We start from the raw sequence: 22,268 nt of genomic DNA, 5'->3' as shown, positions 1-22,268 counted from the left end.
TACCTTTCAAGTTCAGTCCTCTGCTTAGTTCCGCACAGTCTCACTGTTCTCAGGATGATGGTAGGGCATGAGGGGGGCCCAAACTTTTCAGCACGCCACCAGCATCTCTCCTCCCCTGACGGGGCTGCCCTGAAGTTGTTGCCCCCTCAAGTCACAGACCCACTGTCCAGGCAGCTTGTCCCAATATCTGCTCACCAGTGCTGGATCCAAAAAGCCATGCGGCTTCCTCTTTTTCAGAGGCTTTTGCAACCATGCAATCTCCTGGAGAGCACCATTGTTAAAGGGCTGGACTGCAGCCCATTTCCTATACTCGTCATTTGCCAAAAACCCCAGGCCAAGAACGGGGAGGTGGGGTGTCTCTAGCATAAATTGATCTCATGGTGTGCCAGGCATTAAGCCTGAGGATCCCGGCACAGACTACGAGCTTGGCAGTCTGAGTACCGCCATGTCGGCGGTGGTGGTCGTACTGCCGCCAGGGCAACAGTGCAGACCGCCACATTATGACCATGGCTGTCTTCCCAATGGAACACAGCCAATTCACCACCAGTCCAGGCCGGCGGAGACCAGGTTTCCACTGAGCGTATTAGGATGTTGCACACCACCAGGATTTCTGTTGCAGTCGCACTGCCACCAAAACCCTGGCAGAACCGAACGCTATACAAAGAGACACTCACCTTCAGGAACACATACACGTATGGAGTCGCCATGGAACCAGAACTTGAAGTCTTCCCATTGCTCCTGATCGCCCTGCGTCTCCAGAACCAGCGACGACGAAGATGACAACAGCTGTAAGTACACCCACCAAGCACACACTGGAGGGAAAGGTATTAGAACACACAACACACACATAATGGATGGCTGCCGACTGCCACACACACATGCAACCACACACCCATACCAAGACACACACACCTACACACACACACAACACACACACACAAACATCACACACACCAACCCGCACACACCAACCCCAAGCTAACACACATATACACACCACCAAGTCACACAAAATCACAATTGCAACTACACAAATGCATTGACAACCCATAGCACTGCACACTTACACATGACAACACATACTGACAACAACACGCAAAGACAACTCACAACCAATCAACTTCATCACACACACATACAACATACGAAATTTCACACCACGCCCACACAACTTACATCGCAAATGACATAGCCATCACCACACACACAGACGCACACACAACAACCACATACTTGCACATAACACCACCACAACACATCACACCACGTACAATGCACAACTTATCTACACACATTCATGGAACTACACAATCAAATCACAGACACAAAACACACCAATAGCAGTGGGACCAATGGCAGGGCCACACACACACATGCAGCCTAGGCACAACATCTAGCACAACCAACACACACAACTCGCACACAGACAAACCAAAGGCCACAAACACAAAACTAGCATGTCAAAGGAAAGCCAGGACAAGAATGTTGCTATCAATACCAACACCAGGTTAGACCAGATGTATTCAACCACAAAAAGTCATAAAAACTATATACAAATATGAGGTCATTGGTCAGTCCATAGTTCATGGTGTCCATGGCACAAATGGCACCACAATGTGCCCCAACGCATTGCTCTTTTGGACTTGAGCTGCCAGTCACTGGATGGCATTCACAATGGTCGACTGACCCACAGAGATGGACCTCAGGAGGTCAATAGCCTCCTCACTGAGGGCAGCAGGGATGACTGGGCAGGGGCAGAGGTGTCTGCAGTGAAGGAGATGCCCACCCTCCTGGGTGAGCGGGCACAGGCAACTGGATGGGGAGCAACAGGAAGGATGGTGCTAGTAAGGGGGGTGCTGGACAATGATGTTCCTGGGGTGGTCCCAGATGGATCCGCCACCGCCAGAGACTGTCCATCGGAGGAGGAATCAAAAGATGATGTTGTCGATCCGGTGTCCCCTTGGCACTCCCCTCACCCTCCGTCCCACTGGGTCGCTTGGACTCGCTGGCATCAGCCTCCTGAGTCCTGTGGGCTTCTGCTTCCCCACTCGCCTGTGCCCCTTCTCCACCTGATGATACTGATGCACACAAAGAGAGAGAAAGAGAGGGAGAGAGAGAGCGAGAGAGACAGAAAGGGTGGATACCGGTCAATACATACCTCCCATACACTTATCAACATTTACATTTCTGACACATCATGGCAGGCCATGGCATTAGTAGTGCAGTCCACGTCTGATACTACCTATTGGCCAAGGCAAGCTCTAATAGGAATTACACTTCATATGTGAATACAAGTTGATATTTTGACATGATGAAGCCAGTGACTATGTATATCAGCATGAGAAGTGCTAGGGCTCTGTCATACATGACATGACAACACAATGGTGATACTTCAGGGACCTCCCCAGTGACTTACCACATCTAGTACCATCCCGTTGTTGAAAGTGCAAGTCAACACAATGATAGCTCTAAATACTACATTTGCTGTGAATCCTGACCTCATGAAATCTTTGTTACCAGTATCCCATGGGTGTTTCTCTAAATATGAACAACACTCTTAAGTTAACGTATGTTTGCCTTGTCAGCTATCAGTGCAATGCTCCTGTCCCATTGAGGCCCTTCATGTGGTGGAACTGTGATGCTAGCAACACAATCAGGCCATGGCAACTACAGTATGATATTTATATTGCCTCAGTTATTGCAAGACACTACCGCAGATGTGATTGCACGTAGACTTCAGATACACTGATGCAGATGGATGGAGCTGGTCAGACACAATGATTAGGGTGTCCAAACCTACACAACCATTGGAAATGTGAATTCTACATCCACTGCCAGCATAGTATTGTCATACATCTACGAAATGTACCGTTCCCGGTTGACTGATACCCAATGTCAATATGCATGTACCAATGACCACAATCACAGCTGCCACCCAATCCCACTCAAAGCCGGCCAAGTCCGAGGTAACAGTCTGTACTTACCCCCTTGTGGCTGCTGTGCTGCCCTTAATCCCCCATCCACCTCAGGCTAGGCCAACGCCAAAATGTGGGCCTTTAGGAGGGTCAGGGACCGATGGGCACACCTCCCTCATTGGGAGGACATCCCCAGCTGGGCCTTTGCGGTCTTCTGGGCCAAGTATCTCAGGTCCTCCCACTGCTTCCGACAATGTATGCTCCGCCCGCTAGGAACCCCCAGGGTCTGCACTTTCTTAGTGATGGTGCGCCAAATCCTTTTCTTCTGATGGGCGCTGACCTGGATGGGTGACACAGACAGAAGGAGAAAGTAATGAGGATTGGCACAACATCAACAGCAGTGGCCTGCTCACATTAGACACACCACATTCCAACCCAAATCCATAAAAACGGCACACACGCCTTAACTCCATGCCCCCAGCATACATGTACCCTGTGGCCGGTATGCCTACGCCATCCACCTTGTCACACACCCCTATCACACACAACAATGGCATGGGGGGCTCACTTGCTCCACAAGTGCCCCACACAGCTGTCCATACAGGGGTAGGACCCATTTGAGCAGCTTCTCCAGCTCTTCTTGGGTGAAGTCCGGGGCCCTACCACCTGCAGGACGTGGCATGATGGCTCCCAGAGACAGAACACAATTGCTCACATTGTGGAGGTCTTGCTTGCAGGAGTGTTATGAGTCATGTGAGCTGGGCTGCAGACAAGTGCGGTCACGGCCACTGCGTACATGACCGTCACTTCTGGCGGTGATCATCATTGGCATAGGCAGCAATGTTAACCAATAGGAAGTTGCACAGTGGTGGCGACTGCCTACCGCCATGACTGCATACGCCTGCGGGCTTACATCACTTCCATCTGTCCTGTGCTGCAGGACAGGTGGCTGCCATTTTATGAACAGCCAATGGCTTGTATCAGTTAAATATAAGTGCATATGTCCTGAATGTTCTCAATGCAGGATGCTAGTTTAACTTCTCCTATTGACAGTCCTGTAGTGTGCTATGTGTGCTGTTATCTCATGCCCCTATGTGAATCCAGCTATGGGCTGTGTACAGTGCATCCTTTCCTCTTCTACCAGCTGCCTGAGCCATTCATGTGCATTTAATTTTGCTCACAGTTGGAAGTGTTGAGTTGACACCATTAAGGCTGTCACCTAGTGCGTATTACTCATTACTTTATTGTGTTTGTTGTAGTAGAAGTGTTCTCTGTTGTGCCCTGTTTCTTTGACAATCCACAATGATGAAAATAACAATAGACGGCATATGTGCTTTGAGTGCCACCACGCCTACATTCCTGATGTGTGTCCCTGTGTTGTTCTGTTTTTCAGGTTGGATGAATGGACATACTCTGGTTTGTGGTTGGACTACTCTGTCCCATACAAAAGACTAATGTGACTTCTCTGATGTACTATGTCCCCTGCAGAGCATGCCTCCCTCTATCATTTGTCCTGACTGTTGGTTGAGGGATATTACCACACATTACATATTGATGACCACACATTTGTATATGACACAACCAAGACACAAATGCATTTCCTGTGATCTACAGAGTTTATTGTGCATATTTTATCAAACAGTTCTTGAGTGGGGTCATGGTGGATGAAATCATCAGAGTGGATAGCCTAGCTGTAGGTAGTATAGGTTCAATGTCTAGAGGCCATGGGAAAAGGAGACATGACGTTGAACAGTTAACTGGATGTGTCAGTGGCACACAAGGGAGGATGTTCAGGAGAGGTTCACTTCCTGGCAGTGGGTTTGGTGTTGGCATCTGCTCCAGGTGGATGCCTGGATGGATGACCATGTTTACAGGGGGTCCTCAGCTACAGAGGGAGGGGTGTCAGTGGTCTGTGGTTCCCCTGACAGGGCCTCCAGTCCACTGGCTGCTGCTGATGTAGACTGCTCAGCTAAGGGGTTGCCAGTGGAAGGGACCTGCTGGTGGGTGGTGGGACGCCGGATGCTGGGGAGGTCCCACTTGCAATTGTTTGTTTTTACAAGGAGTCTTCCAATTTCTAACCGAGAGTGAGAATCAGCAAGAATATGATAAACAATGTATAAAGTTAAAACACTAATGTCCATATTATAGTCATATTAAACATCTTCTAATACTGTTAGGTATTAATTCTTCCACTGTGTGGACTAATTCCCAGCTGTGTAACCAGGCAGCAGGACAATATCAAGTGGCTTTGTTTCTCTTACCCATTCATCTCTCCCCTGATCTACTGCAAACTTACAAGATATTAGTGTGATGTTAACTGTGGGTTTGGCAATGTGTGGAAACTACCAGCACTTCTGCTGGACCTTCATTGCCAGGTTACTGCAGCTTTACAGCCTCTGGTCTGCTGTCCTGTGTCTTGCAAGTGGTCCACCACAAAAAACAGAAAGAAGAAATAGAGGAGGAGGCACATCTTATGTCAGTTATGAAGAGGGTCTCTATGGCCCATGAGGATTTTGGATGGGGAAGCAGTGCAAGAGGGTAAGGGCCACAGATGACTTGACAGTCTGTGTTACAGATTGCGCACCCAAGAAAACATTTACCTTCAACATTTGGAGACACAATAGATGATCTCTGGTCTAGAATGTTAGATGAATTAGGGCAGCAATCCTGATGAGTTTCTTTTGGACTTTGAAGCTGCAGCTTCACTGCGGTCCATAAACATAAATAATATATTCTTCACTCTCAAATATTCAACTTTTCTTTTCAATGTACATGGCTGCACACTCTGAAACATCCTAGCTCTGACAATGCAACTTCCATAAAAAGATCTTGTATGTAGCTAGAGGTAAGGATTACAAGCAGTAGTTTCCTTTCACAAAACTAATTCTAGCATATTCTTCAGCTGTGCTACATTTAATATAGCAGGCACCACTCAAATCTACACTAAAATCTTCTCTTTCCACGTGCATCTGCTTGAGCCATCAATCAGAGCCATTTATAAAATTCATCACTTTTTTTAGGGGGGAAGAAAAATCCAAGGCATCCTCTGGCTAAAGCACTACTTCAATCTTAACTCTCCCATTGCAGTGATTGTACCATTTGTCAATAAAAGTATACTTTAACCATCAGTTGGGGGGAGAATTTATGCACCCGAAAGTTTACCAAATGTATAGTATTGACAGATGGTCTCACACAAATTTTAGATTTTAGTGGTTCAATTGACAATACTCTGGACTGTGTAAAGACTTCTGACTTGGGCATCCACATCATGATCACAACAAAGGTTTTACCTGCTTAACCCAAAAGATGGCAGCTATGGGAGGAAACAGCCTTTATAACACAGTGTAATGCCGCGCCCCGTCGTGGCGTCTCTTTATTCGACCACAGTCGGAACGCGCTGCTGATTGTCGGAGCGCCGTCCCCCGTGTTTTCTTGCCGTTTTGGCAAAGCGTACCGGGAAGCGTGTTTTATGCTCCCGGTCGCGTCGCCCTTACCAACTGTAGGGCATTATCTTCTCCCCTGTCGGTGGTGGTCTTCTTTCTGGTCTTTTTTCTAGTATTTTCTTTTTCTTGCATTTCTGTGTACTGCATTCCTTAGTGTTCCTGCTGGTGTCCATATTGTCTTCTACCTGTTTTCATTTCCCAGCATGCTCTTTTTATTATATACTACATCCTTTTTTCCTATTCTTTTCTATGGGCTTTTCCCAATTCCAGATGGAGTCGTTTTCATTTCCTGTGATGTCACTTCCTCTTTTCCAGTATATAACCCACTCAGTCTTGCTTTACCTTGCGTTGCAAACACTTCCCTTTGGTAGTGCTCTTCGCTCCTGTTCGTCGTTCCAGTTTTCGCTTTTGGAGAATTTTTGCCTTGTTTTTTCCTGTTTTCAAGACCTGCTTTTTTCTTCTTTATCAGGAGTTCCTGTTTGAGGTTTTTTCCCCATTTCTTGGGGATTTTCCTCTGGGACTCCTTCTGGAGGGTATGGTCTGCTTTGGCGTTCGCTGTCTAGCGGCACCGTGGATACTAGAAAGGGTCGTCCCTATCTGGGATCATCCAGAACCTGCAGAAGACCGGGTGCTTTCTCTAATCCTGCATCCAGAGGTGAGAAGCCGAGTGCAGTTCATGACACACGGTTGCAGAAGCATTTTAAAATAATGATAATTAACGCAATTATGGGTAGAATTAGACAAAAATATAATGGCTTTTTCAAAAAGTAAAAGCAGTAGGCTGTCACATTTACATGCCTTAGGCTTGAAAAGCTGATACTGCAAAATCTGCAAGGCTCACCTAGGTTAGGAATGTGAAAAGTTAAACTGTGTACTAGCTAACATGATATTAAAGCATTGATTTAATGTAAAAGAAGTTAGTTATGGCCTTGTCAAAGGCATATTTTGTACAGAATATAATAATGTATTAAAATGTATTAGCTTAACTCTGCAAATGTTTCTAATCCTACAACGACCTAGTATAGAGAATGACTAGGTAGCTTGTGCTTTAGTAAACTAATGTAAAAGTCTAACCAGGAACTGGTTTTCTTAAGCAAAGGGAATGATGGGAACCCTTATGGATTTATACAAAGTATTTGATAAAAATGATTTACTTAAACATTGTTGTCCATAGACTATTGTTTCCACAGTGAGATGACGATGAGATGTTCCTGTTCCCATGAAGACATTGATTGCTGATTGACTGACGAGAGGAATAAGAAGCAAAAGTTTAAGAGCCATATTTATACTCTGTTTACGCCGGAATTGCGTCGTTTTTTTTTACGCAAATCCGACGTAAAGCTAACGCCATATTTATACTTTGGCGTTAGACCCGTCTAGCGCCAAAGATCTTGGAGTTTGCATCCTTTTTTAGCGTGGACACCTACCTTGCGTTAATGATATGCAAGGTAGGTGTTCCCGTCTAAAAAATGACTCCAAGGCATGTGCGCCTTATTTAAACTCCCGTGCAAAAATGACGCACGGGAGTGGGCGGGTCAAAAAAAATTACGTCCAGCCGCTTTTGCGTCATTTTTTAACACCCGGTCAGGGCAGGCGTTAAGGGAACTGTGGGCTCGGAAGGAGCCCAGAGGTGCCCTACCATGCCCCCAGGGACACCCCCTGCCACCCTTGCCCACCCCAGGAGGACGCCCAAGGATGGAGGGACCCATCCCAGGGAACTTAAGGTAAGTTCAGGTAAGTATATATATATATATTTTTTTGTGGCATAGGGGGGCCTGATTTGTGCCCCCCTACATGCCACTATGCCCAATGACCATGCCCAGGGGACATAAGTCCCCTGGGCATGGCCATTGGGCAAGGGGGCATGACTCCTGTCTTTGCTAAGACAGGAGTCATGTCAATGGAGGGTGGGAGTCAAAAAAATGGCGCAAATCGGGTTGAGGCAGATTATTTTCCTCAGACCGACTTGCCCCTTTTTTTGACGCCCAAGATCCATTTTCCCCTACGCCGGCGCTGCCTGTTGTGGGTCATTTTTTTTGACGCACACCAGTCAGCTCCGCCGGCTAACGTCATTCCATAAATAAGTCGCCCGCATGGCACTTTGGAATGGCATTAGCCGGCGTTAACATTTTTGACGCACAACTGCGTTGTCAAAAAGTATAAATATGGCCCTAAATATATTATTTTATATTAGTGCATGCTGGTAGAGTAGACTCAGACACTCTTGTTCAGACACTTTTTTACGCGCTCTTTCTGTCAGAGACTCTCTCTCTCTACCTCATTGCTCTCATTCGCTTTCCTGTCTGAAACTATGCTACTCTGAGACTCTACTGGGTTTCTTGAACCTCTCTTTACAGGAAATTCTGCTTTGATTGATAACTGAGATTTGAATCTAAAGCTTTATGCTTGAACGTCTCTATTTGGAGCTCTTTATGGGTTCTGACTGACACCTTTTTCTTGTGCTCCCCAAATCCATTGTTAAATTTTAGATTATGTTCTCTTTCCTTCATGCAATGCTCTTAATGCATTTTAGTCAGCTATTGAATTATAATTATGCTTTATCAACTATTGATTGATAATGATGATATTCTATGTTGAGTTGAATAAAGAATGAGCAATGAATGTGGCTGATAATAAAGGTTTTAAACTCACACCAACTCTCATTATTGACTGACAAATAATAATTGAAACTATGATGACTATATAATTGATGTACAGCTCCTGGTTAATCTCATCTATGTTCAAGGCCTGTTGGCATGTGATGCGGGAATTTCTTCTTTGATGAGTTGGTAAGCCTTACTTGGTAAACTGATATTTAACTGATGACCCCGCTCTAGCACAGACATTACAACATAATGCCTTTACCACGCATCCATTATCATGCAATTCCTTCTCCATGCATTGCTTTACAACTCAAGCCTTTACCATGAATATGCCTTTACAACACATGCCTTGCATTGCAAGGTAAGTATATATAAGGTGTGTTTTGTGTGTGTGTGTGTGTATATATATATATATACATATATATATATATACACATACATCTTATATATATATTGTTTAGAGGTAGATAGGGGTATTGGATGGCAAGGGTGTTTTTAGGTTTTGAGATGAGTGAAGGTAAGGTGTGTTTAGGGTGGGTAGAGGTATTGGGTGATAAGGGTGTTTTAGGGTTTTGGGGTGGGTGAGATTATTGGGTGGTAAGGGTGTTTTAGGGTTTAGGAGTGGGTATGGGGTTTTGGGTGGTAAGGGTGTTTTTAGGGTTTATGGGAGGATGAGGTTATAGGGTGTTAAGGGCGTTTTATGGTTTAGGGGTAGGGGGGGCTATTGAATGGAAAGGCCGTTTAGGGTTCAGGGGAGGGAATGGGTATTGGCTGATAAGGGTGTTTTTAGGGCTTAAGGATGAGTAGGGGGTATGGGTGGCAAGGGTGTTTTTAGGGTTTAGGGGTACATCTCATGTGCCTTCTGGCAGGGAATTCTGGGGGGCTGGGTAGCACCTGAGAAAGATTAGTTAGCAGTCCAATGCTGTGAAAACATATTTGTTTCCAGTTGTAAATAGTCTTTGTCCTCAACTATCTTAATGGGTTGTGCAGGTATTTGGCTGTTTTTCATCGAGTGCTTTGCAAATAATGTAGTCCGGGTCAACTTTAATTCTCACTTCTAAGTGGAGCTGATTCAGTTCTATTAATACAGGTATGATTTGGTCAAATGGTTTTGTACCAGGGCCAGTTGGTTCAAGGTTGGGTTTTGACTCTCTAATCAGAGTTGGATTTTTGTAGACAACATGAGACACCACAAGAATTAGAACGGCACATCTAATGTCTAGAGGTTGAAAACATTCTTTAACTTTTTTAAAGAGTACAGTGTTAATCTGGATGCAGATGCTGTGTGCACTGACACAACATGGTAATCTGCTTATCCAGCCAGATAACCATGGATTTCAATTCACCAGCAGGTGAGGAAGAGAAATCAAAAGATTGCAAATTCAAAATACAGTTAGCATTCCTGGTAATGTAATTTGATCTGTAAAGGAAAATAAATTCATACGTTTCAGGGATGGATCTGAACAAGATTTAAGACACCAATTCTTGAAGTCTTGATAAGCAAGATTTCCAATGTCATGAAACAAGACATATTTACATATTCAGTTGTATATCATTTGCATATGGATGCATTGTAAGGTCATCCAACTGAGAAATACTCTCAGTGGCTACATATTTTTGTTGAAAAGGGTATATGGTGAGATAGAGGTTTGCAGTACACCACACACCACATGTCCCCTTTTGTAGGTGAATTTGCCAGTCCTCAATAGGTGTTTAAGGATTGAGAGATAAGACGAGAACCATCAATGAACTGTGCCTTCAATTGATCGGAGACACATTTCTCAACCACTTTACCTAGCCATGATAGATTTGTGACTGTTCTGGTGTTAGAGAGCACTTCTGCATCTGCAGAGTGTATAACTTGACCTCTTTTTAAAGCCTCTTGAAAGATGCAATTTTGTTGAGACATGTTGATGAGGGAACACCATCATTTGCTGAAGAGATGGAAATGATATTTATTTAACTTGGTGATGTAATTAATCCTGGAGTTCATACTCTCTGGGGCTCATATCCAGACTTGCAGGGACGTGGTCACATTTCTCCACAATACAAACTTGCTATGGGCCGGCCTTGAAGACTGTGACAGATGGCACAGTGCCTGCTGAGGAGAACGGTGGTGGAATCACTGGGTAACCCAGATCAACACTTCTAGGGCAAAGTGGAAAGTTCCAGAACATTCCAGAAAAGCCAGAATATTTGTGAAAAGCTGGACCATTCTGGAAGGAGACAAGGTTCCGGACACAGCTGGGTCAGCAACAGCTAGGAGGATTTAAGCACCAGTCACACCTAGTAACAGTGGTTGGTGGGTTATCTACTCTGGTTACATTGTTGATACCATTTGTGTTCCATGCATCATGCAGAGATTTGTCTGCCAGAGAATACTCCAGCATACATCGTTTTTGAGGAGAGAGGTGCAGCGGCATGTCTTTGGTTGAAACATTGGGTCAAGATTACAAAGAAAGAAGGTTGTCTAGCTTTTCCAGAACATGGTACATTCAATTTAAGAGTTCTGGATAATTTGAGGTCAAAGATGTACAGTTTAAAACCTCCACTGAGGCCAGCGCAATACGAAGCATTAGCGGTACGGGAGCTGGTAGCAAAAGAGCAACAGGCTTTAAAATATGAAAAGAAAATGAGAAGGGTAGAAAATACATTATCTGAAGCTGTGTGGGATGAGGAACAGAAAAGGTGGAGAACAGATATGTTACATGGGGTTAGATTATTTCCAGCAAGAACAAATGAGGACGAGGCTAAGACAAAAGATGGAAAGAAAAAGAAGAAGGGTTCATTACCACAAAACACAAAAGAGCCGAAACGAGTCATGTTTAATGACGATGAAATGGAGGAAGATCAGATAGTTACCATGTTGTAGAAACATATCTTCCACCAGATAAGAGAAAGCAGACTGGTAATGGATTAAATGGGAGCGGTATGAGTAATATTACTCCTACTGCACCATTAACTTCAGAATCAGCGAGGAGTAACCTGAGTCATGAGAGAGCTCAGATGCAGAGTAGTTTTAATGACTCATAGAGCAACAGACAACAGTTTGAAATTAACATTCCTGAGATACAGTCAGAGGTCAAGGCATTGAGAACAACTGCGAATATCGTTCTGTCACAGGGTCGCTAAGGGATGAATATAAGAGAACCTGTATATATACAGATTCCACAAATTCAGAGCATGAGAGCAGGACAGATACCGAGAGCTGGAACACTGATGAATCCAGATGAACTTACTGTACCTATTACGATGGGTCCAGTAACTCAAATATATCTTAGAGTGGACAATAGTGGAGAGAATTCATTGATAAATGTGCAGAATAAACAGGGACCAAGTTTGAATGAGACAAATTCTCTGATAGATTTGTGAAACAATGGCTCCACAACCAAGTACGAGTTCAGGGAAAGGGCAAGGAGCAGGCGCACAAGCCAGTGAATTATCACTGAAAGGCTTGTCTGCACAAGAAATCACAGAATGGTTGGAAGATTTAAACCACCCAAAACAATAGGAGAGAAAAGAAAAAGAGGAAGAAACAATAAACATAGTGAGATTAAACATAGAAGGGAGTGAACATTCGGAGGGAACCATGGGGATGGACAGACTTGACTCCTATACCGAAGGGCAATTGAGATATCTATGTAAAGTCATTACAAAGGGAGCAAACAGAGTTTATCAACAGTTACAAGATGTAGCAGATGATTACGACATTGATTTGACAAAAATGAAAACGCTGAAAAGGAGTTATAGATTAAATATGGAGAAAGAAGATTTTCCTCACATGAGATCTGCAGGGATGAGAACACATCTCAAAGAGTTACCTGAGAAAGTGCAGGTTTGGAGGGCATTGGATAAATGGGAGAGTAAATGGGACAGGAAAAAAGAAAGACCAAGGAAAGATGATGGGGCACAGGCAGGAGATGCAGTAAAAATGTTACCAATGAGAGAAACGCCAGGAGGGAATTTTATACATGTACCATGGAATAGAAGTGATACTATAAGCTTTACAAATGATTACCCAAGACTGAGAGAGAAGCCAATGGAGTGGTATCAGCATAGGTTTGTGAAACGTTCAAAGTGTCTGTGGGAAGACTTGAATACACTTTTTGACATTGTGGTTCCAGCAGATTTGTGGGTTGAGTTTCTGAAAACAAGAGTTTTGCCGAAAAGTGTTGATTGGCAGCGCATAGATAGAACAACGCAGGAAGGGAAGGAGTCAATTCATTCGTACTATGAAAGATTGTTAAAGGCATTCAAACAATTTAGTGGTGCAGAAATTATTGAAAAAGAAAACATGAATCATTTGGTGTTCAGATTCGTTGATGGGCTGAAACCAGAAGTGAGTCAAATGATCAAAAATCATGTGATATGTTGGCAAGCAAAGCCGATTGATGAAGTTCTGCAGTATGCTAAATACTGTAGTGATGAAATTGATTGAAGCAGTAAAAGCTGGAAGAAAAGGCAATGGTGATGCAGATTAAGGCTGCACAGACAAGATTGCAAGGAAATTTTCAACAACTGCCACAGGGAAATGGTTTGTTTCAGAGTCAAGGACGTGGTAGAGGTCGAGGTCGAGGTGGAATGATGCTTCCAGTAGATAATAGAAATGTGGATTTGAGTTCAGTGTTGATGCAGGATGAGCAACAGTGGAGAAAAGTGTTACCTTACCATATTTGCAGATTGCTGGGACATTGGAAAAGGCAGTGTCTGATGTTGATTCATGGAGGAATGGTTCAGCAAACAAATGGTGTCAATTCATTACAGGGCATGAGAGGACCTAGAACGGGAGGTCAAAATCAAAATTTTCAGAATAATGTGAATAATATGCAAGGTTTTCAGCCTTTACAGCCAGTGCAACAAATGCAAAATGCACAACCTCAGGTACAACAGGTACAAATGCCACAAATACAACAAATGCAGACACAGGTGCAGATGGTGCCTGTACAGCAAATGCAAATACTGAGACAAGTTCAGTTGATACAGAGCCCAATGGAACAGCAACAGGTTATGCTTTCGCAAGTGGTCACGAAACACAGTAAAAACAAAAGTGCAAAAACAGTTGAACAATGTCCCTTACAAAGTGAGAGTGAAATAAACGCTGAATGGCCGTTGGATAGCTCAGATGAGGAGGAGTATATGATGGCTGCATCATTAGGTGTGGATCAGAGAGATCCTTATGTGCAGGGTGAAGTGCATGGTCATGAGGTTAGTTTCGTGGTCGACACAGGAGCGACACGCTCAACGATAAGGACAGTAGAGGTACCAGACATACCTATTTCTGAGAAGACAGTACAGATAGTAGGTGTTGCAAATAAACAATTGGTTAATGCCCTTACATAACCAGTTTTTGTGAAAATTTGAAATTTTAGAGACTATCATAGTTTCGTTGTTTGTGACTCCAGTCCAGTATCACTGTTGGGGAGAGACTTACAAGATAAATTGTTCAATTATGTGTTCAAGGAAAGGAATTACAATGGAGACCATTAGATTTGGCAGTTGATGAAGGAAAGAGAATGAAAGGTTGTGAACTAGCTTTATTGAATGTGGAGGATGATCAGACAGTCAACTAAGAAGAGACAGGCGAAGAGCACAATTGGGAAGATTTAATCAGTTTCTTTCCAGTGTTTGAAAAGAAAGATTTACCAAATGATTTGCAGGAAACAGTTAAACCGAAGGTTTGGGAATTTTCAGGAAAAGACATTGGTTTAATTAAATGAATTGAGGGAGTCAAAGTAGCAGTGAAAGAGAATGTGGTGTTTCCACAAACTGCTCAATACCCAATGACAAATGAAATAATAGAATGGATAAGACCGCTGATAGAACTTTTTTTGGGCTAGGAGTTTTGAAAGAAGTGATGAGCAGTCCATGTAATTCACCAATTATGGGATTGAAAAAACAAAATGGGAAAATTCGTTTGGTTCAGGATTTGAGAAAAATAAATGACATTGTGGTGAATTGTTGACCAGTGGTACCAAGTCCAGCAGTGATAATGTTTCAGATTCCATGTGATGCAGAATGGTTCACAGTCATTGATTTGTGCAAAGCTTTCTTTTCAGTGTCTTTTCATGAGGAGAGCAGATATCTCTTTTGTTTTAAATTCCTGACTAGAGTCTACTGTTGAGGCAGGATTCCTCAGGGGTTTTCAGAGTCACCATTGATTTTCAATCAGATTTAAAAAAAGAGCCGGAGTCATTGGTAATGCTTTACCAATCGAGTTTAGTACAGTACATTCATGATTTTCTGATAGCCTTAAAAACAAAGGAAGGCTTCAAAGAGGATACAATTGCATTGTTGAACTTTCTAGGAGACAATGGTCATAAAGTTTCTCCTGCTAAGTTACAGTATTGTCACCAAGAGGTGAAATATTTGGGACATTTGATTGAGAAAGTGTTGAGGAGAATTTCCAGAGAAAGAGTGGCGGCAATAATGAAAATGAAAATGCCAAGTTCACAAAAAGAGTTAAGGATGTTTTTGGGAATGGTAGGTTATTGCTGACAGTGGATCCCGAATTTCTCAGCTGTCTCAAAGCCATTACAGAGATTAACACATAAGGATGTTTCAGATCCTATAATGATGGATAAGGAGTGGGTGAAAGCTTTTACTGAACAAAGAGAGAGTTTGTGTCAAGCACCAGCTTTAGGTATGCCTGATTACACAAATACTTTCCTATTGTTTTGTTATGAAAGAGATGGATGTTCTTTTTCTGTCTTGACACAAAACATGGTGGTGTCAAACGCCCAGTAGCATATTTTTCAGCTACTTTGGATAATGTGGCAGCAGCTTTACCAGGATGCTTATGAGCAGCTGCAGCAGTTGAGCAGAGTATAACTTAAAGGGAAAATATTGTGATGGGTTATCCTCTAACGGTGATGGTACCTCATTCAATAGAAATTCTATTAACCAGGTCAAAGACGCAATATTTGACAAATGCAAGACTGACACGATATGAAACAGTTATACTTGGGGCACCAAATGTGACAATACAAAGGTGCACAGTGCTTAACCCAGAAACTCTGTTACCAAATGAGGGGGAAGATCTGTCTAACATAGATGATGTTGAACATGATTGTTTGGAAGTGACAGAACTATGTACCAAATCAAGGGACGACATTAAAGACATTTGTTTCGAAGACAATGATCAAATTCTCTTTGTTGATGGTTCTTGCTTACAAGACAACAGAGGTGCATTAAGAGCAGGGTATGCAGTGTGTACAGTCACAGGCATACTAGAAGCTTCCTGGCTTAAGGGAGTGATATCTGCACAAGTCTCAGAGTTGGAGGCTTTTACCAGAGCATGTCAATTATCAGATCAAATGAAAGTGACAATTTATACAGAGAGCCAGTACGGATTTGGTATTGTACACAGTTTTGGGCAAATTTGGTCACAGAGAGGGGTCCTGACTTCTTCAGGTTCACCTGTGAGAAATGGGGGGAGAATACATGATTTGTTACAAGCAGTACAGAAACCCGAGAAAATTGCCGTGGTCAAATGCAGTGCACACCAGACAGGACAAGAATATGTAACATTGGGAAATGCGTATGCAGACCAAGTTGCAAAGTTTTGTGCTCTAAATGCAATTTTATTCAAAGGAAATTAGTAATTGATGTCTGAAAATGAAGAAATGTATGCAAATTTCACTATGCAGATAGTGGAGACATTAGACGAGTTGAAAGCAATACAAAACAATGTTGCAGAAGAAGAAAAGAGATTGGATTAGACATTGATGTATACAAAGGGAAGATGAGATTTGGGTAACAATAGAGGGAAAGGTGGTCTTGCCAAATAGTTTACTGAAGCAAATGGCAAGGTTCTACCACGATCAAACACATATTAGAAGAGATGGGATGATCAGGAGTTTTAAACAATTCTGGTATATTCCAAAATTCAGACAAGTGGCAGAGCTGGTGTGCCGTAGGTGCATAATATGCCAGCAGATGAATGTCGGAAAAGGAACAATTGTCAACATGGGACACACAGGTATGGTGGGAGGTCCATTCAGTAGAATGCAGATGGATTTCAATGAGATGCCTGCATGTGCTGGTTTGAAATATGTGTTGGTGATTGTGTGCATTTTCAGTCATTGGATTGAGGCTTACCTGAGGAGAAATGACAGTCTTACTGTGGCTAAATTGCTTTTGCGAGAACTAATGCCGCGTTTTGGTTTTACAGTTTCAATTGAATCAGATAGGGGTACACATTTCAATAATGAGGTGATAAAATTGCTTTTTTCAGCATTAAATACCCAGCAGAGATTACATTGCAGCTATCGCCCAGAAGCTTCAGGTCTTATAGAGCAAATGAATGGAACGCTAAAATCACAATTGGCCAAAGTGTGTGCATCGACAAATTTAAAATGGCCAGATGCTTTACTTCTAGTACTAATGTCGATGAGAAGCACTCCTGACAAAAAGACTGGGTTGTCTCCACATGAACTATTGATGGGGAGTGCGATGAGATTGCCAGTAATACCTGCAAACGCACTTGTGAATATTACAGATGATATGGTGCTAGATTACTGCAAAAGCCTGGCTGATGTGGATTGGTCTTTTTCTCATCAGGTGGAAGTTGCAACAGTTCAACAAACACAAGGTCAAGGTCAAAGTCTTAGAGCCGGACACTGGGTGCTAATCTGGAAGCACTTTCGAAAGTCTTGCCTTGAACCACGGTGGAAAGGACCTTATCAGATTGTGCTCACAACGATGACTTCTGTGAAGTGGGCTGGTTTGGCAAATTGGGTGCATGCAAGCCATACGAGAAAAGTGCATGATCCAACAGAAAGAGAAGAGAAACTGTTGAGATTACCAACAGTTGAGAACACTGAAAGTAGGGGAAAAGAAAGTGAGCAAAATGTTGAGAATGACAGAGATGTACCTGTTCCTATTACAGATGACAGAGAGCAGAACAGTGAAGACGTTGAGCAAGCTGCAAAACACAAGAGTTAACAGAAGAAAGATCTGCTCAGAGGAGGGTGACCTCAATAGCAGCTGGTTTGACAAACCAAACTGAAGAAGAGACAGACCCCATTGGGAAAGGAATTGAAAATAGTCCCGCCCAAGTGGATTATACTGTTCCAGAACCAATTTCGGCAAGTTGCAACGTCCGAAGAGAAAGGTCCAAAGGCAAGTGAAGACTCAATATTGAGAAGACTACTGACTAAAGTCAAATCAAATCAAATCATTAACATTTATAAAGCGCGCTACTCACCCGTGCGGGTCTCAAGGCGCTAGGGGGGAGGGGGTGTTACTGCTGCTCGAAAAGCCATGTCTTGAGGAGTCTCCGGAATGCGGAGTGGTCCTGGGTGGTCCTGAGGCTGGTGGGGAGGGTGTTCCAGGTCTTGGCTGCCAGGTAGGAGAAGGACCTCCCACCCGCCGTGGAGCGGCGGATGCGAGGGACGGCAGCGAGCGCAAGGCCAGAGGAACGGAGGAGACGGGTGGGGGCGTAGAATCTGAGGCGACGGTTGAGGTATTCCGGTCCCTTGTTGTGGAGGGCTTTGTGTGCGTGGGTGAGAAGTCGGAAGGTGATCCTTTTGCTGACTGGGAGCCAATGCAGGTGTCTCAGGTGTGCAGAGATGAGGCTGTTGCGGGGTACGTCGAGGATGAGGCGGGCCGAGGCGTTTTGAGTACGTTGCAGGCGTTTTTGGAGTTTAGCGGTGGTCCCAGCATAGAGGGTGTTGCCGTAGTCCAGGCGGCTCGTGACGAGGGCGTGGGTCATGGTTTTTCTGGTGTCGGTGGGGATCCAGCGGAAGATCTTGCGGAGCATGCGGAGGGTGAGGAAGCAGGCGGAGGACACCGCGTTGACTTGTTTGGTCATGGTGAGAAGAGGGTCCAAGATGAAGCCGAGGTTGCGGGCGTGGTCTGAGGGGGTCGGTGCGGTGCCCAGGGCCGTGGGCCACCAGGAATCGTCCCATGCGGTCGGGGTGTTGCCGAGGATGAGGACTTCCGTTTTGTCAGAGTTCAGCTTTAGGCGGCTGAGCCTCATCCAATCTGCGACGTCCTTCATGCCGTCTTGTAGGTTGGTCTTAGCGCTGGCGGGGTCCTTGGTGAGGGAGAGTATAAGTTGGGTGTCGTCGGCGTAGGAGGTGATGATGATGTTGTGCTTGCGTACAATGTCGGCGAGGGGGCTCATGTAGACATTGAAGAGTGTCGGGCTGAGCGAGGAACCTTGAGGTACGCCGCAGATGATCTCGGTGGGGTCTGAGCGAAAAGGTGGGAGGTAAACTCTTTGAGAGCGGTTTGAGAGGAAGGAGGCGATCCAGTCCAGGGCCTGGCCTTGGATCCCAGTGGAGTGGAGGCGGGTTATTAGGGTGCGGTGACAGACGGTGTCGAAGGCAGCCGAGAGGTCGAGGAGGATGAGGGCGACTGTTTCACCGTTGTCCATCAGGGATCTGATGTCGTCTGTGACTAAGATGAGGGCGGTTTCAGTGCTGTGGTTGGTTCGGAATCCGGTTTGTGAAGGGTCGAGAAGGTTGTTGTCTTCCAGGAAGTTGGTAAGCTGTTTGTTGACGGTCTTCTCTATTACCTTGGCAGGGAAGGGGAGGAGCGAGATGGGGCGGAAGTTTTTCAGGTCGCTTGGGTCAGCCGTAGGTTTCTTTAGTAGGCCGTTGACTTCGGCGTGTTTCCAGCTTTCGGGGAAGGTAGCAGAAGAAAATGAAGAGTTGATGATGGCCTGGAGGTGCGGGGCGATGATGTCGTCGGCTTTATTGAAGATGAAGTGAGGGCAGGGGTCCAATGGGGCGCCGGAGTGGATAGAGTTCATGGTGGTTTTGGTTTCTTCAGTGTTGATGTGGGTCCAGGCGTTGAGGGTGATGGCCGGGGGTGTGGGATCGGTGATGCTTGGTTGGGTCTGGTGTCCGAAGCTGTCGTGGAGGTCGGTGATCTTGCGATGGAAGAAGGTGGCGAGGGAGTTGCACAGGTCTTGTGAGGGCGTGACGGCGTTGGCGTTGGGGGTGGAGAACTCTTTAACGATGCTGAAAAGTTCTCTGCTGTTGTGGCTGTTTTTGTCCAGTCTGTCGGTGAAGAAATTCCTTTTGGCTGCGCGGATCAGGTGGTGGTGTTCGCGGGTCGCGTTCTTGAGGGCGGTCATGTTGTCAGCGGTGTGGTCCTTGCGCCAGGTTCTCTCGAGGGCGCGACAGGTTTTCTTCGATTCCTTAAGGGTGTCAGAGAACCAGAGAGGTTTTTTGGTGTGGGCCTGTCGATGCGTGCGTCTGAGGGGTGCAAGGTTGTCTGCGCAGTTGGTGATCCAGTTCGTGAGGCTGAGGGCTGCGTCGTTGGGGTCGTCGGTGGTGAGGGTGGGTTGGTTGATGGTGAGCGCGGAGAAGAGCTGTTCTTTGGGGATTTTGTTCCACTGTCGACGAGGGATGGGTTGAGTGCGGAGGTGGCGGGTCTCGCGTCGGAATGTGAAATGGACACAGCTGTGGTCGGTCCAGTGTAGAGCGGAGGCGTGGCTGAAGGAGACGTGTTTGCTGACGGAGAAGATGGGGTCAAGCGTGTGTCCGGCGATGTGGGTGGCGGTGTTCACCAGTTGCTTGAGGCCGAGGTTGGCGAGGTTGTCGAGCAGAGCGGTGGTGTTGGGGTCGTTGTTCTGTTCCAGATGGAAGTTGAGGTCGCCTAGGAAGATGTAGTCCGGCGAGGCGAGGGCGTGCGGGGAGACGAAGTCGGCGATGGAGTCGCTGAAAGGGGCGCGCGGTCCGGGGGCACGGTAGACGAGGGATCCTCTGAGGGTGGTCCTGGGGTCGGTGCGAATCTGGAAATGCAGGTGTTCAGCGGCGAGGGGGGTGTCTTCGGTGGAGGTGGTGACGCTGATGGAGTCTTTGAAGACGATGGCGATTCCTCCTCCTACTTGGTTGGTGCGGTCTTTCCTGGAAATCTTGTAGCCTTCGGGGATGGCAGTGGCGATGTCAGGGGCCGAGGAGGCGTTCATCCAGGTCTCCGTGATGAAGGCGACGTCCGGTGCTGTGGAGTCCAGGAGGTCCCAGAGTTCAACGGCGTGCTTGTGGATGGATCGAGTGTTGACCAGGATGCACTTGAGGTGGTGATGGCGCGTGGGCTGGTGGTCGTGGTAGTTGCATGGTGGAAGATGCGTTTGCAGGAGTGGCAGGTGAAGGGTCCATGGGTGCGTTTGGGGTGCGCTTGGAAGCAGGTGTTGGAGCACCCTGGGTTGAGGGCTTGGAGGGTGGTGGGGTCGTAGCGGAGCAGCGGGGTTTGGGAGAGCTGGGGACCAGGGGTCGTGGCGCTGGGCGCGGGCCAGGCGCAGACAGGCTTGCCTCCGGCGCGCCAGCGGCGCGGTCGCACAGCGGCTGCCATAAGAGGGAGGAGGGGTCAGCTGGGGGCGAATGGGAGCTGGAGGGCGGGGCGTGCAGGAGGTGGCGGCGGGAAAGCGGAAGGGAGGGGGGGACAGGTAGAGGGAGAAGAGCTGGGGGAGGGGGGTTCAAGGGTGGGGGGGGTGAGTTTTAGGAAGTTTAGGAGTTTAGGGAGAGAGATAGGAGTAAGGTTGGGAAGGTAGGGGAGAGGGGTTGTAGAGGTGGGTGAGGGTGAGAGGTAGAGAGATAGGATAGGAAGATAGGGGTGGTAACGGAGGGGGTGGCGAGTGGGGGGGAAAGATAGAGAAATAGGTAGATAGGAGGAGGTGGTGAGTGAGGGAGATAGATAGTGAGATAGAGAGATAGGTAGATTGGTAGATAGGAGGAGTGAGGGAGGCAGATAGCGAACGGGGTAGATAGGGGTGATAGAGAGGGGGAGGCGAGTGAGGGAGAGAGATGAGACAGGAGCAGGAGGGCAGGCGCGGGGAGAGCAGAAGATGGAGGACGAAGAAGCAGAAGAACAGAAGACAGAAGATGAAGAGCAGAAGAAAGAAGCAGAAGAACAGAAGACAGAAGATGCAGAGCAGAAGACAGAAGACGAAGAAGAGAAGACAGAAGACAGAAGATGAAAAACAGAAGACAGAAGACCACAGAAGAAGGTACAGGAGACGAAGAACAGAAGACTACAGAAGAAGATAAAGAAGAAGAGGAGCGCAGAAGACAGAGAAATACAGATGAAGGTGAAGAAGAGGAGCACAGAAGAGTACAGATGAAGGTGAAGAAGAGGAGCACAGAAGACAGATGAATACAGATGAAGAAGAAGAAGAGGGGCGGCGAGCGGCAGAGGAAGGAGCCAAGAAGAGGGACAGAGAAGAAGAGGCACACGCGGGTCGCGGTGCAGAGGAGAGGCTGAGAAGCACACAGATGAAGAGAGAAGACGGGGAGCAGGAGCGAAAGAAGAGTACAGAAGAAGATTACAGAAGAGGAGCGAGGAGGAAGAACAGAGAA

Source organism: Pleurodeles waltl, chromosome 1_1 (assembly GCF_031143425.1).
Source record: "Pleurodeles waltl isolate 20211129_DDA chromosome 1_1, aPleWal1.hap1.20221129, whole genome shotgun sequence".
Taxonomy (NCBI): domain Eukaryota; kingdom Metazoa; phylum Chordata; class Amphibia; order Caudata; family Salamandridae; genus Pleurodeles; species Pleurodeles waltl.
Note: the sequence above shows the minus strand (reverse complement) of the source record.